Source organism: Canis aureus, chromosome 8 (assembly GCF_053574225.1).
Source record: "Canis aureus isolate CA01 chromosome 8, VMU_Caureus_v.1.0, whole genome shotgun sequence".
Taxonomy (NCBI): domain Eukaryota; kingdom Metazoa; phylum Chordata; class Mammalia; order Carnivora; family Canidae; genus Canis; species Canis aureus.
Window position 1 is genome coordinate 17,536,938 of NC_135618.1, and position 16,277 is coordinate 17,553,214.

Consider the following 16,277-nt stretch of genomic DNA (forward strand, 5'->3'; position numbering starts at 1 on the left):
ATGTCCTGCTCCCACAGCACCGTACAGACCGACAGACCGTCCGGGGCCCCTGCTACTCCCACCCCCCACCCCAGGCCCGACCTCGGGAACCACCTCCTGGGCCCCCTCCGCCTCCGGGACCAGCCCCCGCCTGCCTGGCGCTGGGCTCCGAGGGGTGACCCCCCCCCCGCCCCCAGACCGGCCAGCGGGACCCCCGGGGGAGGCCGCCCCGCGCCCCCGCCCGCCCCAATCGCGGAGGTCCAGCCCCGGACGCTGCACCAGCCGCGGGGGACCTGGGGCCGAGCTGCCCCACCCCTCCGTCTGCCCCCCGGGGTCCCCCCCCACGCAGGGTCCCCCCTCCGCGGCTTCCTGCACAAGCTGGGTCCGCAGGGGACCCCCTGGCTCACCTGGCGGGCGGCCCGGGCTGGGCGGGGGGCATCTCGTCCTAATGATGGGGGAACATGGGCCCGCTGAGGACGCGGCAGGGGCCTGGGCAGCAGGTGCACGAGTCCTTGAAACAGGCCAAGGGACATCCCTCCGGGGACTCAACTGCCTCAGTGTCCATACCTCGCTAAGGGCCAAGGGCAATCCTAGCCCGCCCCCGGGATCCTGTGAGCCTGCTTTAACATACAAAAGTTCCTTTAGACACGTGCTCTCTCTAAACCCCCAGAGACGTGTGGGACGTCGTCCTCCAAGCACATGGCCCCGATACACATCCGAAGGGCCTCAGGGCTCAGGTTTTATTTGATGGTAATAGGTGACCTTTTCCCCAACAACAGCTGGCCCCCTCAAGGTCCTGGAAACCTTGCTTCCAAAATCCTTAGGAAGTCCGCTCTCCTCAAACCCCTCCCAACTGCCAGGTATATAACCAGCCACCCCTCCCAGGCCCGGGCAGCAGCTCTTCCTGCCCACGGTCCTGTCCCCGGGCTTTAACAAAACCACCATTTTGCACCAAAGACGTCTCAAGAATTCTTTCTTGGTGGTTGGCTCTGGACCTCACCTGTATTCCAAAACTTCGTCACTAACGCCCATCCTCCAGCACCCTCAGGAGCCTCGGAGCCCACAGGCTTTGAGGGGCCCCTCTGGCACCACCCTGGCGGCAGGGCCTCGGGCTGAGGCTCTCCCTGCAGCCACTAGGCAGCTTTCTGACCACCTGGGAGCCCTCTCCCAGGCCTGGACCAAACAGAAACAAACCTTTTTGCCACACAGAGACAGAGTCCAGAAATAGGTCCACATATACCCACATGTGACAATGATATTGCAGATAATTGAGGAAACAAAAAACTAGTCAATATATTGTATTCGGAAAATTGATCATCCATTTGGAAAAAAAATCAGATCTTTTCATTTTACAAAAGTACATTCTAGATGGATTAAATACATATATGTGAAAAGCAGATCTCAAAATTTTTTTAGAAATAGAAGAGAATATCTTTATCACCACTGGCAAAGAAGGATTTCTTAAACAAGAACCCAAAACCTACTAACTACATAGGGCAAAGCTGATAAGTTCGCCAATGTTCGTATTAAATGACTAGCAGAACATTTCCTCAGCAGAACATAATGACTATAGGCTGACTTTCAGAAGCTAGTGACCTATCTTTACTCATTCCATATTCAAGCTGTATTTACCAAAACTATTTCAGTATGTTTACACGTTTTTTTTTTTTCAGTTGTATATCTTATTTTATCATGTTTTATGTTGCCTACTTTTTTGGTTATTTTTTCTTTTTTTTTTTTAATTTTTATTTATTTATGATAGTCACACAGAGAGAGAGAGAGAGAGGCAGAGACACAGACAGAGGGAGAAGCAGGCTCCATGCACCGGGAGCCCGACATGGGATTCGATCCTGGGTCTCCAGGATCGCGCCCTGGGCTCAAAGGCAGGCGCCAAACCACTGCGCCACCCAGGGATCCCCCACTTTTTTGGTTAACTTGTTACGTACCACTGTTAATTGTCCTGCATTAAGCAAGGCTTCTATTCTAGATAGGCATGATTTAAACTTAGTGGAACACTCAATCTTTAAAAAAATTTTGACTTTGCTATTTAATAAATTATTAGCATATATTCCTCACTCAGAAAAATAATAATTAGCAAAATATTTCATTAAAAAAGTTCAAACAAACAACCATAAACTTAGAGAAAGCATTGATAACATATGTAACCAAAAAAGTTTACTTTCCATGATATACTTAAAAATTCAGCAAATCAATAAAGGATAAATAACCCATAGAAAATGAGCAAAAGACATAAGTAGGTAGGTATTTCACAGTAAAGAACACACAAATGGTGATAAATATTTTAGAAGATTCACAATTGCATTACAACCAATGAAAGGCAAATTAAGGCTTTGATGTGATATAATTTTATCTCCATTAAACCAGCAAAAATTTAAAAGCCTGACAGTATTGAGTAATATGAAGTAAGCAACAGTGGCATATAGAATTTTTTTGAAAACTTGAAATCACTGCTATAGATTCTGCTGAAGTTTTGAAAAAAAAAATAATAATGTGTTTCAATAAAATTGCCAGCCCCAGAGATTGCCGATTTGTGGCTTACTGTCATCGTAGTGACTGCACCAAATCCCTGGGATTCTTTGGTGGTCTTCCAGCAGATGCTATTCTAAATGAGTCAGTGCTAATGCAGTAATTTAAAATAATGCTGTATGCCAACTAATAAATTATCAGAACTATGTCATCTGAACTTCAACTTTATTCAGCCAATGGTAAACAAGTTCGCTTGATTTTTTTCCTTGGATTTATAAAAACAACTGTTTGAGGCACACAGGGTACTTAAGAACACTTATTTAATTTTATCTATTAAATGATATTTAATAATGTGAAGCTTCTTTATAGGCAACAAAAATGAGTTACAAATTTTAAAAAGTATTATTCCTATAATAACCATAAAATTATCAGCTAAGCTCAAAAAATGAGACTCAGAAAAAAAGTCAGCTTAATGTTTAGGGCAATGTTAAGGAATGAATCACATCAACTACTCTGCTCCTTGTCGCCATCTGGAAACACAGTATCAAGCCCAGCAAAAAACAAAAACAAAAACAAACAAGAAAACACATCAAGTCTCTTGAAAAATGGTAGACTTTATGACTCTGCATATTGGTGGCCTTAGTTTTTTCATCTGCTAAGTAAAGATATCACTACATTGCTTTTCCATGGTTATTATGAAGACAAATTAATAACTTGGCAAATATAAAGTGCTCTGTGCCTGCTAAGCATCAGTATTTGGGGAATCAAATACCTTAACTGGAAGCCTAACAATTAGGTGTTCTTTTTATTTGTTCCACATGAGGCAATATGACAATTAACTACTTAAAAAGAATGCGAAGAATGAAGTACTAGTTCCCTTTTAACTTGGGACTAAAATGAAGTAAAGGATTCCATTCTTGGCATAAATCAATTCAAAACAACTTCCAAGATATCTACCAAAATTTTCCTTATGTTCTTAGGAAAATATACACTTTACAACACAGTAGAAAAAGGATTCAATAGTCTTCTACTTCCCTTCCCATAATTCTAGTATTAATCTATTAATTTAGTCAATATTTTATTAACTTCTTCTACTAAAAGAAGATACAAAATAAGACTGTGTTTGGACTTGGCCTGAGAAGAAAGCTTATAGATAATCTCCTCTAGCTCCCCACTTATCCAGGATTTCATTTAATTACATCTCTGACAAATGACCATCTACCTAGACTTTGTTGGAATACTTTCAGTGAAAGGGCACCTTGTTTGTAAATGATGGAAACTGCCTCAATTGTTTCTAGAATAAGAAACTGAAAATTCTCTGATTTGAGTCCAAATTCACCTCATCCAAATCTGTATCTGGTCTTGCTGTTTCTGCCCTCTGAAACAAGAAAAAGTAAACCTATTCACTCTTTCATGATCTTTCAAAATTTTGAAGTGGTTTTTCATATTTTTTGTATAGTTATCTCTTGTCTAGTTTCTGTGTGATATGTTTTCTGCAACATCACCAGTGGTATTATATGTGACCTTCTGAATGTAAGGGACACAGAATTGGACGTTAGACTTTACATGTGATTTAGCTAATGCTATTTTCAGGAGATGCTTGGCCCATGATCTTTTTCCACTGATGGAGAATAAGGTATTTGATTAGTTTTTCAGCAGCAATGACACACAGACAACTACAATTCCAAGAATTTTCCAGCCTATCAAAGCAGGTTGCCCTAGTGCTATCTGCATCCATTTTTTTAACCTAAATTCAAACTATTTATTATTTTTGACTCAGAAGTTTTATACTTGCATGTTCACATTGAACCTTGCTGTCATATGCTGTCTAATAAGATCCTGTTCCATGGTCTATAATTTAGATAAACCAGCTTTATATGACTTTATGCAACTATTGATGAATAAAGGTTAAAGGTACAGTCCTATCATATATTCCTAGAAAACTCTATTCACTTGTACACAATCCTAGTTTATTCGTAACCTCAAAAATCACCCCTTAATCTATCTAATTACCAACATATGACCTACATTTTTTTATCTAATCCAGGTGAAAGTCCTGTTTTTGCTAGTTAATATCCTAAAATTAAGATGTCCTATATTTATGAGAGTTCTTCCATGTTATTATTACTAATAATAAATATTCCTTAAATGTGTAATGGTTTTTCCATAAGGCCTTCGCTGTTAATCCAGGCTTCAATTCCGTGCCAGATAATTTATCACTTAATTATTGCTTGTTGTGTGATCAGAAACCTTCATATTTCACTTATCTTCACAATCTCACTGCCTTTGCACTGCTTAATTTTATTTAACTGAAGAAGGAGGAAGAAAAGAAGGCAGGAAGGCAAGCATGAAAAAAAGGAAGAAAGGAAGGACAAGGAAGAAAGGAAAGAAGGAGGGAGGGAAGGAAAAAGGGAGGAAGGAAGGAAGAAAAGGAAAAAGCGATCGAGTTTCATCTCTTCATCTAGTTTATAAACTCTGAAAAGTAAGAAACCACCCTTCGTGCACCTTTTTACCCTGAAGTACTCATCTCAATATTGAATCCCACATAAGGACTAAGAACAAACCTTTAGAGACCATTGAGGCCAGAGTTGATACCATCTATGAACTGATATAAGTGGATACAAGGGGATAATAAGAAAAAGTTGAATGAATTAAAGTATTACAGCAGGTTGTTAGAAGATGTGCAAACCTACAAGGCAGTGAAATAGCTCTCTAGGTATCCTGAAACAGTTTTGACAGAACTGAGAGCATATTGAATCAATCTGTAAGATACTCAGCTGCTGACACAGAGGAAAAGGAAAGGTTACTCCTGCAGATTGATTAGCCAGTAGGTTCTATACCTGGTGAATGAAAAGAGGTATTAATGAGCCCAAAGTAGAAAGAAACCTCTTTCCTGGAGTTAAAGTTGGGGAGAAAGGTCAATGAAGGAAATGAGGTGAACCAGGAGGGCCAATCAATTGCAGGTCACAGCGGATCAATTAGAGCCCCATCTGCAAGACTCCCAACCAGAAACTCAGAGTCAGCTCTATCTCCTCTTTTTCCCTCACTCCTCTATAGGTCCCAAGACCCATCAATTTTAATCCTGAAATCAGTCCTTTCCTGTCTATTCAGATTGCCACTGCCTTAATTTAGGCCTCATTTCTTGCTTGAAAATTGTAATGGCCTTTTAACTAATGTCCATGCCTTCAGGCTCACTCTCTCATCCTAACTACTGCAAGAATTATCCTGTAAATCACAAAGCTGCTCATGTCACATTTCTAGACAAAGTCCTTTGATGGTTCCTAAATTACCTACTAGATATACTTCTTGGCATGGCATTGGAGATCCTTCATTATCAGATTTCAACATATTTTTCCAACTCTCTACCAAGCTCTAACATGCACTATACTTTAGTCACCACAAATGACTTCCTGAGCTTCCATTCCTCTTGCCTTTCCTAAAAGTTTTCCCTCTGCCTGAAAATTCCTTTCTCCTCACTCTACTTGACATACTTCTATTATCATATAGGGCTAAGCCAAAATGGCAAGTTCTTCTTAATGATTGTCCCACTTCCCCAACCTCTTTTCCAAACACAGATTATTTCTTCCATCTCTATACTTCTATAGTACTTTCCCCATGCATCTTATTTTGTACCCATTGAATTGTCATTGCCCAAAGGTTCTCAGTAAGTGTTGAATGAATGAATGATCCATAAAATAGGTTCACTAGGATGAAGTACAATTTGACAATAAAGGAAATGATGATATCTATTCTCTCAGCTATTGCTTTGAGTCATTCTTAACATGGAGTCCTATAAATCTCTCTAAAACCACACAACATATATAATCAGGATATACATATATATTTATTAGAATATATATACTTATAAATCTTTATGATAATATACTTTGATTAATTTTTCATTCAGAATATTTATCATTCTGAAACATTCAAATATGCAGCAAGCCTACCTCCACTTATCCATCCCAAAAATATTTGTATCAGGCACTGTTCCAGGCACTGGGGTTATACTGAGGAATAAGACAACAGAGGTACTATTGTGAATTTTACATTGTAGTGGCAGTAGCAGTGACAGACAATAAGTAAATGAACAAATAATCTGAGATTTTAATAACATGCTAAGCACAACAGGATAATGTGATAGCACGGCTATGTAAGGGTTTGGTTAGGAAAGCACTTTCCAAAGAGTTGAAATTTGAATAGCGGCTTAAATTGTGAAAAGGAGTTCGCCATGGAAAGATATAGCTAATGAGTATTTCATTCTGAGAGAATAGCAGGTGCAAAGTCTCTGAAGAGAAGATGACCTATGTCTGAAGATGAGAGTTGACTGGTGCTCAGTAGAAGGGGAGCAGGAAGGTTGGGAGTATAGGGCTATTTAATGTAGGATTTTATAAGCCAGGAAGAAAATACTTAATATTATTTTTAGTGAGAAGGGACACCTAGGAGATTCCATTGTAGGTCATTAAATTTGTGACTGACCAAACCACAACAAAAGCTCTTCAATGTGATTTATGTATAAATGCCTGAATTATTTGGTTAGCACAATGGTTTTGAACTTCATCCATATTGCTGCATGTGTCAATAATTAGTCTCTTTTTTATCAGAGTAGGATGGTTAATTGCTTTAACTAATGAACATTTGCACATTTCTAGTTCGGAGCTAATAATAATAATAATAATAATAATAATAATAACCTATGATAAGCATTCATATAAAAGTCTTTGTGTATTTGTTTTATCTAGAAATGTTTCTATTTCTGTTGAATAAAAACCTAAAAGTTGAATTTCTGTGTTAAGTGAATATGTTTTAGAAGATATTAACAAATTATATTCCAAAGTAGTTGTACCACTTTCTATTCCCATCTGCAATATATGACAATTCTGATTGTTCCATACTATTGGCATTCGTGTATGTAGTTATCCACTGTGATGTTAATGTACATTTCCCTAACAACTAAGGATGTTGAACATAATTTCATGTACTTGTGGCATTTTGTATATCTTCTTTTGTTTGAAGTATTCTCAAATGTTTTTCTCATTTTAAACTGGATTTAAGTTGTTAATACTGAGTTTTAAGAGCTTTTTATGTATTCTACATGTAAATCCTTTAGCAGCTAGATATATTGCAAATATATTTTCCTAGTCAATACTTTGCCTTTCCATTTTCTTAATAGTGCCTTGTGAAGAGTAGATGTTTTTAGTTTTCATAAAGTCCAATTCATCACTTTTCTTTTAGTCTATGCTTTCTTTTAGTGTGCTATATAAGAAATATTTCCTTATCTCAAGGTGGTGAAATTTCTCGTTTTCTTGTAGAAGATTCATAATTTTAAATTTTATGTTTAGGCTATGATTTATTTCAAATTATTTTGTTATTTCTTTTCTTCTACCTAATTGGATTTAATTTTCTTTTTCACTTTTGGTCTCTTAAGGTGACATTTTAGATCACTGTATTTAAACTTTTCTTCTTTTCTAACATGCTCATTTAAAGCTATACATTTCCCCTAAAGCATGGTTTTAGCTAATATAAATTTCCTTAAAAGTACTGCATTAGGTGAAAATTTAATACATTAGTTTATCATAATCATTTAGCTCAAGGTATTATATAATTCCCCTTTCTTATGTTTTTTTTTTTTTATTCTAGAAAGAGCATGTGTACATGTGTGCTCACACACACAAGTGGGGGAAGGGGCAGAGGGAGAGATCTTCAAGCAGACTCCTTGCTGAGTGCAGAGCCTGACACAGGGCTTGATCTCACAACCCATGAAAGACCCTTGAGTTCATGCCTGAGATGAAACTAAGAAACACTCAACTGACTGATCCACCGAGGTGCCCCTAAAATTCCCTTTTAATTGCTTACATGATCCACTGGTTAATTGGAAGTGTGTTGTTTAATCTCCAAATATGTGGGGATTTTCTAGATATCTGTTATTAATATCTAATTTAATTCTATTACAGTAAAAAAAAAAAAACTACTGTTTGGTTTAAATACTTTTAAATATGTGAAGATAGCCCCAAAACAGCACTTGCAAAGGATTTGTATTGTACAGTAGTCTCCAAATGTCAATGAGGTCAGATTAGTTGATATTATTTTTCAAGATTTCTACATTACTGATTTTCTGTCTAGTTGTTACATCAATTGCTGAAAGAATGTTGAGATTACCAATTATTATTGTGTATTTTTTTTATTTTCACCTTTCAGTTCTATCAGGTTTTGTCCATGTATTTTATAACTGTTATTAAATGCATACACATTTAAGATTTTATTTACTTAATGAACTCTTTTATTATCCCTTTAAAGCTCCATTAATAGTTCTTGTCCTGACATATACATTGTCTGATATGAATAAAGCCACTATAAATTTATTATGCTTTCATGGTGTAAATTTTCTATTATTTTACTTTAACTTACTTGTGTATTTCTTACCAATGGCATTTAGCCATCCTTTGATTTTTTTTTATTCAATCTAATAATCTTTGCCTTTCAATATATATGTTTAGGCTATTTATGTTTAGTAATTTTGATATGGTTGGAATAAAGTCTACCATCTTGCTATTTGTTGTTGGTACTTTTTTCCTTTAATTCCTTCTTTTGGAAAGACTGATTTTTCTTTTGAGTATTCCATTTTATCTCCTCTTTTAATTTATTAGGTTCCACCTTTTCATTTTATTTTTCTTTTCAGTTGTTGCTCTAGGGTTTACAATATCATCAATTTATCACAATCTACCTTCAAATAATATTACTGTACTTCACAAATAATTTAAGAACCAGGCAGAAGTATTTTTCCACTTCCTATGCCCCATTCTTCCTGTAGTACATTTCACTTCTGTATTTTTAGAGTACTCAATGCATTATTAAAGAAAAATCTTAAGTGAAAAAAAATCCCTTTATACTTAACTGTATATCTACTATTTCCAGTAATCTTCATTTCTTTATGTAAATTTGAATTTTCATCTTATATTATTTTTTCTTCAGCCTGAAATTTTTCCTTTAACATTTCTTGTAAATATATATTCTAGCAATAAATATTTTTTTACTGTCTCAAAATATCTGCATTTAGTCTTTATTTTCGAAAGATACTTTTGCTTAATATAGAATTCTATGATGCTCATTATTTTTGTTTTGCTTTGTTTCATTTTGTTCTGATTTTGATGGTGTTATTTCCTCAGATCTAAAAGATGTCACTCCTTTAAAAATAATAATAAAGTAAAAATTAAAAATATGTCTTTCTGGGATACCTGGGTGGCTCAGCAGTTAAAGCACCTGCCTTCGGCCCGGGGTGTGATCCTGGAGTCCCAAGATCGAGTCCCACATTGGGCTCCCTGCATGGAGCCTGCTTCTCCCTCTGCCTATCTCTCTGCCTCTCTCTCTCTCTCTCTCCTCTCTCTCTCTGTCTCTCATGAATAAATAAAGTCTTTTTTTAAAAAAAGTCTTTCCTTTGTCTTATAGTTTGAGTTGTTTTTGGTTATTCATGTCTTTACATGTTTAGGGCATGTTTCCTTTTATTCATCTGGCTGCTCATAGATTTTTCTTTATCATTGATTTTCAGCAAGTTTATTATGATGTGCTATGGTGGAAATTTCTCTGTATTTACTTTGTTAGGATTTTGTTAGGCTTCTTGGACCTCTGTGTTCATACTTTTTGCCAAAATGGAAAACTTCAGCCATTTTTTAAAATAGGATTTCTGTCCCACTCTCTACTTTTAATAGGATGCCAATTAAATATATGCAAAATTACTTGACATTGCCCATAGGTCTGAGAGGCCCTGTAATTTCTTTTTCTAGTATCCAAATTCACTGATGTTTTTACTTCTTAAATGATTAATATGCTCTTAAATCCACTGAATTATCCATTCTAGATATTGCAATCTTTTATCTCTAGAAGATTCTTTTTTTCTTTGTTATGCTTTCTACTTCTCTACTTATTCATTTTTTGTTTCCTTTAAATTCTTGACATAGTTATAATCAGTATTAATTTATCTGTTTTTTCCATCTTATTTTTGAATCTGTTTTTACTGTTAGAGTTCACAGTATCCTGCTTTTTCATGTCATATATTTTTGGTTGGAAGTTGAACATTGTGAACACTACAGTGTTCAGTGTCCAGATTTTGTTGCTCACCTTTGAAAAAATGTTAGTCTTAGACCTGGTAAGCAGTTAATTTACTTGTAGATCAGCTTGGTTCTTTGGAGGCTTATTGTTGTTTTTTTGTTGTTGCTGTTGTTGTTTTTAGGGCAGGTGTAGAGTAGCCTTTACTCAAGGGTTAATTTGTTCTTACTCTTAAGGCCTGGGATTTCTGGAATCTTTATCAACCATGAGTGTGCCATGAGGATTCTCTTCATCGGCTGGTTGCACATCAAATGGCCCCCACCGTGTTGAGCCCTGGAAGTTTTTTAGTTTATAATTCCTTGGTAGTTGTTCTTTCCCAGAAATTGTCCTTTGTCAAGGCTTGTGGAAATTTTGCCCTGAACACATGTAACTTACTATTTAGCTAAAAATTCAGTGGTACTCCACACAGGTATGTAAAGCTCTTTCTCTGCATCCTCCCTAATCTTCAGTACTTTGTTCTACAAAGTTTGGTCACTTCCCCAAACTCTGATTGCTGTTACAGCTCAGCAAGACTATTAGGTTCTGCTTGGTTCCCCTCCCTTTGTGGTAGTCTAGTAAATGTTTCTAGGGAGAAAACAGTGTTATCACAGGGCTTGCCTTGTTTGTTTTGTACCTTTCATAGACCATGTGTGCTGCTTTTTGTCTAACATCTGAAAAGAGTTGTTCCACACATTAGCCCATTTTTCTAGTTGTTTACTCATTGTTTATAGCAGGAAAGCTAGTCTAGTACCAGTAGCTCCATCATGGCCTGAAGCAGAAGTTCATCCATGGATAAAAATAATAAATATATCTCTGAAATTACATCTCACAACATAAAAGTAATTCTCAATCTCCACAACTAATAATGCTATATCAGTAAGGGTGGTCAGGGCCTAAAATAAGCTATGTTATGAGTAACTTCTGGCATACCCGCTGCATTTTATTTTATTCTCCCAAATTCAAAGTAAGATATCAGAATACCAGAGAGGAAGAATACTGTTATGGAATGAATAAATACAAATTAAAAAATCTAATTTTCACTTTACCTGCAACATAATTCACAATTAATTGCAAAACATCAGTGTGTCCAAACACTGGTGTTAAGAACTGCTATTAATTTAAAGGCAAAAACCCAGTTCTAACACTTAGAATACATAACTCTTAAAATCTGGTTTCCAGCAATGTCTTCGGCCTCACCTTTCTCTAGTCTATCTTTTCAATATCATGCTCCCACCTCAATGAATTTCACATCATTCCCAGAATGCTTCATACCTGCTCAACCCAACACCTTTACACATGTTGCTTCCTCTCTCTGAAAGGTCTAAAATTTGTTCTGCAAGTCAATCCTTACCCTACTTTCAAGACCCCCAACCTTGAATTAATAATTAATCTAGTGTTAAAACATTCATTGAGTGCTTTTTATGTGTCAGGTACTCTTAGAGTTCTTCATATGCATTAACCCATTTAAAACAGATTTACAGTAAATCAGTACAGTAAAACAACTTACAGTAACATTTTATGCTAACTTTAAAGATAAGGAAATTAAGCCCAGAGAATTTAAATACTTGCCCAAGCTTACACAGCTAGTATGGAGGAATCAGCAATATAAATCCAGATCTGTATGACTCCAGAGCATGTGCTTTTAACCAGTACACTTGTCATTCTTAAATTTTTGTTACATGTTAGAATTACCAGGGGAGTTTTCAAAAAATCTCCAAACCAGTTAAATCAGAATTTCTGGGAATGTGCCTCAAACATCAGCCTTTTTAAAACTCCTGCCAGTAAATACCCATGTATAGCCAAATTTGAGAATCCATGTACTACCCTATACTTTCCCTGCAAATGAATTTTGTATTGGTCAATGAAGTCCCAAGGCTGTAGCCAAAACCAAGATTATTATACTGGGATTTAGCATTTACCAAATGATTACCTCTTATATCACATGGAGGGACAAGGAGGAGGTAGAAATCAATGGCTCAAAGCAGTCACAAACCCAAGCACCAGGCAACTGTTGAGTAATTGAATATCAAAAGTCTACCATTAAGGCAATAATAAAATATGCCTGGCTTGTTATTGTAGTTGGCTGATTCTGTCTAAGTTACTGTTCCCTAGGCATTGTAGGATACCATAAAGTAAATAAGAGACTTTATAAAATTGCTTTGTAAGTATAAGTACAGAACATAATACTGCTATATTATTAAGTACAAGCATTGAACATTGCACAGTATTAATAACCTTTGACGGAAAGGGTGAAATCTGGGCTTAGGCTCATGTCAGAGCAATCTACACCTATCCATAATTATTGAGGAACATAGCATTTATATATCAGATGAGAACATGATTCTTTTAAATCTAGCGTCCTAGCTGCCTCCAAGAATAGCCTATGCCCAGTGATTCAGTAGAACTCAACACACACCCACACACACCCACCTCCCCCACCATACACACATTATGTTTCTAGTGACTTGCTTAGAATAGAATTCTTCCCAGCCTCAGTAGGAAATCAGATTCAGGATTAGAAATAATGAAATTTGATTAACCTCATAAATTTGTTTGAATATTTACAAATACAAATGTGTCTAAACTCTGCCTGTGTTTATCCCGTTATCAAATTCTAAGACACATAGGTTATTTAGTATTACTAGTGTTCAACCAAAATGACACTTTTTAATATCACAGGTAATAAGACGCTTTTCCTATAGAGAGTAAAATTGCTTTTGAGAAACTTAAGTATTTCTTGACCGTTGTTTTGTTTTGTGTAAAAACACACATACTAATGTTCAATAGTAAAATAGAATATTTTAAATTTACCCACTTTATAAATATGCATTTAACATCCCCATTTTCCAACTGGGGAATATATTTGTCAGGTCAGAGTAGGATACATTACAGTGGCAAACAATCCCCAAAGTAATGGTGGTCTAAAACAATGATGGGCTACTTTCCAAACAAACAACATCCATTGCAGACCAGCATTGCAGACTTTAGGTTTGTTATCCACACAGACTTGTGCTAATGGAGGCACTCTGGTTTTTTTTTTTTTAATAAATTAATTTTTTATTGGTGTTCAATTTACCAACATACAGAATAACACCCAGTGCTCATCCCGTCAAGTGCCCCCCTCAGTGCCCGTCACCCATTAATCCCCACCCCCCGTCCTCCTCCCCTTCCACCACCCCTAGTTCGTTTCCCAGAGTTAGGAGTCTTTATGTTCTGTCTCCCTTTCTGATATTTCCCACACATTTCTTCTCCCTTCCTTTATATTCCCTTTCACTATTATTTATATTCCCCAAATGAATGAGAATAATGGAGGCACTCTTGAGAGGTGCTGGCACCCAAACAAAAAGGAAAGAGAGCATAGTTGACTACTCCCTTTAAGCTTTATCCAGAAGTAATTTCTGTTTTCATGTCTTTGGATAAAGGAATCAAGAAAATCCCAACCTACCATGTGTCTAAAAAGAGAAACAGAAAAACTTGGTAAACAAAACTGATAACTACTGCAATCTGCCCTTCTGATTCTCAAACATTTATTTCATTCTTATTCTTATATACAAAACATATTCATATCTACCCACGAGAACTCAAAAATTTTATATGATTACAGCATCAAACTTAAAGCCCAGGATCTTGAAATAATGTACAGTGGTCTATCATTTATCATTACTCCATACAGGAAAGATAAAGCAAAGGACACACAGATCTCTTGTCTACTCAAGTCTAAAATCTTGGGCAAATGTTTTCAGGGTCCTTATCCTAGAGGTAGGAAATACTTCTCAATGAGGCTCGGATTGCTTCCTTGTTCATTGTGGTTCTTTGGTTTGTCTTCTAAAAGTTTATTCCTCTCCATTATACTCTTTGGCCACATATAAAATGGGCATCAGGGAATATGCCCTCCTTTGAGCTGAGCAGCTTTTCAACCTATTTCTTGACCTCAGACAATTATAACTCCAAAAGTCATTTTAAATCTTGAGGGGTTTTGTAGGCTTATCCTTTCCTTGGAATACAAGATTCTTAAAAACTTAGTAGGCCTCTTACCAATTTTGTTACAGTAATTATCATATACCAGAAATTATAGCTCTTTTCTAAACAGAATTCTCCGATTTGCTATATTCCTTTGCTTTATTGCCACCCCCACCTCTGTCTTAATTGCTGGTACTTTGGGAATATCAGGTTTCTCCAGGTGATCCACAACTTCAATATCTTTTCTCTTAGCCCTTTTGGTTCATTTGAAAGTATTTGCTGGCTGAAACTTGATCCATCCAGAGGTTGTAACAATAGGTGTCCCTTGCTACAATTATAAGAATTTCTCATTTTTATGCTTTGCTGTTTGAATCGAAAGCAATTATGCAAGTCCCTGTGTTTTTGGACTCTCTATTCCTTTTTATTCCAGCTTGCAAATATACAAAATCTTTCAATAGAATAAATTAGTCTTTCTTGTAATGCCTTGTCAAACACACCCAATGTAGCCAATCATGCTAGCCAGTCCCACATATTTTAGGTTATTTGTTAGAGCAGCATCCCAAATTCTAGGTACCAATTCTTATGTCAGTCAGGGTAGGCTAGCTTATGCTAAAGGGAAAAACAACGCCAAATCTTAATGAATTAAAAAGGGGTTGGGGGGTATGGGAGCTTTTGCTTCTTCATGCTGCATAACCATTGCAGATTGTCAAGGATAACTGATCATTGTTGTCATTCATTATCCCAACCACTATTTGAAAAGCTGCTGGTCACCACTCTAGGCTTCAAGAAAAAACATACTAAATCACAAACTGGCTCTTAAAGCATCTACCAAAAGTGATATATATCACCTAAGCCAAAGCAGCCATACCTAATTTTAAGAGGGTTGGAAATACAATGAATGCTACCATATGCCAGAAGGAAAACTAGATATACTCGATAAACAACACTGAATATCACAGAGAAGTACTTAAAAAAAAAGATTTAGCGACTTAATAAGTGATAAAATAACTCAACAAATCAAAGGAAGAAATTTCCTTCTCATTGCCAATTTACACTTAGAGAGTTCCTAGATTATAGACACTATACAACACCAATAACATGTGAAGAAAGTCTTCTAACAGCTTCCACTCAAAAGAGAATCATCAAAGCACTAATATATTTTAGCAAAAATAATCTTTTTATTCCTACATCTTTTATTTACCAGAGAACAGAACTTAATCTGGAAAAGTTTCTTGGATAAAGTGATTTGGAGCTTAGATTGTTTTTTTATTGCTTCTGAATGTTTTATCAAAGCAAGCTAGATAATCTCCTGAGATAATGTGGGCCACATGCACCACATACACACAAAGACACACACACACACACACACACACACACACCTGGGATGGGCGTAGCACAAAAGAGAAATTAGTGTTTTACTTATGTATAACCTTGGGCGAGTCACTTGTTATTACTTGCTAAGCCATCTTAGTCATAAATGTTTGACACCCACATACACTTCAGGGATGTTGGAAGGGTTAGCGAGGCAATGTTGAGAAGTGCCTTGAACCATTAAACACCAAGGTACTAGAGCTGATTTAAGAGATCATCTTTAATAAGACTCAATAAACTCATTGCTTGTTCCTCTACCAAAAAATATTAACAGGAGCTACAAAATGCCACCATTTAGCAGAATTAGCAGACTTTTCTTTAACATACCTCAACTGCATAATAAGTACAATTATGTCCCATTATCCTGCCTTTCCTCAAGCTGTTCAGTACCTAAAAGC

General features: G+C 36.5%; 1 long non-coding RNA gene across 20 annotated transcripts in view; it reads right to left on the reverse strand.

Moving 5' to 3' along the window:
• LOC144318398 (uncharacterized) overlaps positions 1-16,277 on the reverse strand; it is a 381,065-nt gene that overhangs the window by 228,523 nt on the left and 136,265 nt on the right. For 2 of the 20 annotated variants that reach the window (XR_013384275.1, XR_013384293.1), the window contains exon 3: positions 6,417-6,476. The exons of the other annotated variants lie outside the window; for them this stretch is intronic. This is a non-coding gene — a long non-coding RNA (uncharacterized LOC144318398). The remainder of the gene's footprint in view (positions 1-6,416; positions 6,477-16,277) is intronic. 20 annotated transcript variants of the gene reach the window in all.